We start from the raw sequence: 3298 nt of genomic DNA, 5'->3' as shown, positions 1-3298 counted from the left end.
AAAATGAATACTCCCCCTGCTAGCTGGGACCCACCTTGGTGGGAGGCTGACTTGTGGGCCTACTTAGTTGACGGGGACGAAGGGCTTTGTCAACTTAGTCAATATGAACAATTCTAGCTCCAATGACTGTATGATGTCCATCCAACGGCCGTAGTGCTTCTTCATCCTCTGGTCTTCTTCCTCCAGCTGCCCAAACCAGTGCCAGTCGTGCCTCATGCTCCTGTCTCCCGTGGCCGGCTGTGCTGCCGCGGAGGCCTCACGGCCCCCTACTATTCCCACCGCTGGCCAGGCCCTGCGGTGACGGCAGCCTCACACCGCAGCCGAACCAGTGAACCCTCATACTCATCTCCGCGCGGGCTTCCACTGCCGCGTCTTCCCCAGCTTCATGTCGTCCCCTTCCTAGGCCTTGCCATCATCCACCGCCGTAGTGCTCTCCGCGCAGCGTGGTCAACGTGGTCAAGGAACGACTTCCATCGGAAGAGTACTGTACGTGAAGAGGCTGACAGCTGGGTCCACGGCCACATCCTAGTTTTTTTTGTGATCTGCCAAGTAAGTCGCTTTTGTCGGGCCGGTTGGGCTGCAAATCTTTCAAGACGAGGAGAGCTTTCATTCGGCTCGCCGAGAAAATGGCCCATCAGTAATGAGAAATGGGCTATACATTTTAAAACACATCAAAACGGCAATTAGTTTCAAATATCTTTTTTTTATTTCGAGATTTTAATTTACATTAATTTTTATGCATGGAGAATTTGTTGGATTTTATGTTGATATACATTTATTTTTTAAATCAGTTTGAATGTGAGTCGAAATTTCGGGATTAAAAACAGTTCGGACTGCACCGAAATATGCAAAATTTCGTATAATTTTTTAACCGTGGCCACAGTATGGGATGTAATGCTAACAAAAAGAATATGGGCACCAAAAAAACCATAAGAATTAGCAAATGGGCTGTAAATTATTAGAAATAATGGCACATGGGATGTATGCTGTTTTCCACATATTTGAGGATTTCCTAAAAAAAAGGTTGACGCACAAGCAGTGACTGTTGGATGGCCATCCAATGACCGTCGTGCTTCTTCAATCTCTGCTCTTCCTGCTCCAGCCACTCAAACAAGCGTCGGCGGGACTGCCTGCTCCCTCCTCCCCACGGTCCGCTCTGCTGCCGCGCAGGCCTCACCGCCCATCGTACTCCCATCGCTGGCCTAGCCATCCCTCTACTCACCCACACCTGCTGTTATTCTCCGGCGACGGCAGACGAACCAGTAAACCTTCATAGAGTCGTACTCCCCTCCGCGTGGGAAACAACTGCCGACTCTTCCCTCCCTCCATGTCGTTCCCTTCCTAGGCCTCACCGTCGTCCACCGCCCTGGTGCTCTCGGCACGGCCTGGTCAACGTGGTCAACGACCGACATGCATCTGAAGTGGACTGTACGTGGAGAGGCCGACAGCTGGGTCCACGACCACACGCAAGGAAATGCCTCCTTATTACGCGGAAAATAATGATTCCTCCACCTGACATCAGGGACCCACTGAAAGGGCCTCTGTATTTCACGAAAAAAATGTTACCGCCGCTGACATCTCGGACCCACCAGCTATATCTTCGCACGCAAGGAACTGCCACCTTATTACGCACAGAAAAAAATGCATACTCCGCCTATTAGCTGCGACCCAGTATAGTGGCAGGCTGACTTGTGGGCCTACTAAGTTGACGGGGACGGAGGGCTTTGTCAACTTAGTCAATATGCACGATTCTAGCTCCAGTGACCGTACGATGTCCATCCAACGGCCGTAGTGCTTCTTCAACCTTTGGTCTTCTTGCTCCAGCCACCCAAACCAGCGCCGGTCGTGCCTCATGCTCCTGCCTCCCATGGCCGGCTGCAATGCGGTGGAGGCCTCACCGCCCCCTACTACTCCCACCGCTGGTCAGGCCATCCCTCTACTCACCCACACCCCCCTGTTATTCTGCGGCACGACAGCCTCACCCTCGTACTCCTCTTTGCGTGGGCATCCACTTCTGCGTCTTCCCCGGCTCCGCGTCGTCCCCTTCCTAGGCCTCGTCATTGTCCACCACCGTGGTGCTCTCGGTGCGGCGTGGTCAATGTGGTCAACGACTAACTTCCATCGGAAGAGTACTGTGCATGGAGAGGATGACAGCTGGGTCCACGACGGCTGCAAGGAAGTGCCTCCTTATTACGCGCAAAATAATTATTCCTCCACCTGACAGCAGGGACCCACCGGACGAGCCACCAGTATTTCACGAAAAGCACATTTCCCCCCTGACTGCTGGCACCCACCAGCTACATATTCGCACGCAAAGAAGTGTGTCCTGGCAAAAAAAACCCAAAACGATTCACCCCCCTGACTGCTGGGACCCACCAGCTACATCTTCGCAGGCAAGGAAGTGCCTGACAGTCGGGACCCACCTGGTCGAAGCATACGTAGCGTTGTCATTCTAGTCGCGAAAGTGTACGTACATACTGGTTGATGTAGAGGGACGCACGTGTCGTAGTAGAGGTGTGCACGTGTCATAGTAGAGGCGCGCACGTAGCATGTACACGTACGTACAACGGCGAGGGTGCAAGAAAGAAAATACGACCACGTACGTACATATGGGCAGGCTCTCGAACGCCTACTCGCGCATACGTACATGGCTGGGTCGGAACGGAGAAACAACATCGTCGTCATGTTCATGGGGAGCCAACCGGCTGGGTTGGAACGGAACGCGTGGTCGTGTTCATCGGGAGGGCTTGTACGGAACAGGCGATGGAAACGAGGCCTGGTGTACCGCACAACGGAGGAAACGGCCTTGTGTTCGACCGGCCATGTTTGAAACGGGATCCTGTTGATCGGGAGGGGCCTGGCATACTGCAAAACGGAGGAAATGAACCTACTACGGTCGAAACGGGGGTCTTGTTGATCGGGAGGGGTGTGCCGTACCGCAAAACAGAGAAAACGGACCTCCTACGGTCGAAACGGGGGTCCTGTTGATCGGGAGGGGTGTGGCATACCACAGAATGGACGAAACGGACCTCCTACGGTCGAAACGAGGGTCCTGTTCATCAGGAGGGGTGTGGCGTACCGCAAAACGAGACTCCACGAGATACTGTTCATCTCCACCGTCGACCTCCTCTAGCCTCCACGGGCTACCGTCGACCTCCTCCAGCCTCCACGGGCTCCTGTTCATCCAGCCTCCACGGCGTGCTACTCCACCGGCTACTGTTTAACCACCCCTCCACAGGCACCCCTCCACCGTCTACTGTTCATCCAGCCCTCCACACCACGGGGTCCTGTTCAACCA

The sequence above is a fragment of the Triticum dicoccoides genome, chromosome 4B, assembly GCF_002162155.2.
Source record: "Triticum dicoccoides isolate Atlit2015 ecotype Zavitan chromosome 4B, WEW_v2.0, whole genome shotgun sequence".
NCBI classification, from domain to species: Eukaryota; Viridiplantae; Streptophyta; class Magnoliopsida; order Poales; family Poaceae; genus Triticum; species Triticum dicoccoides.
The sequence above is the reverse complement of the archived record's forward strand: the minus strand, read 5'-3'. Positions refer to the sequence as shown.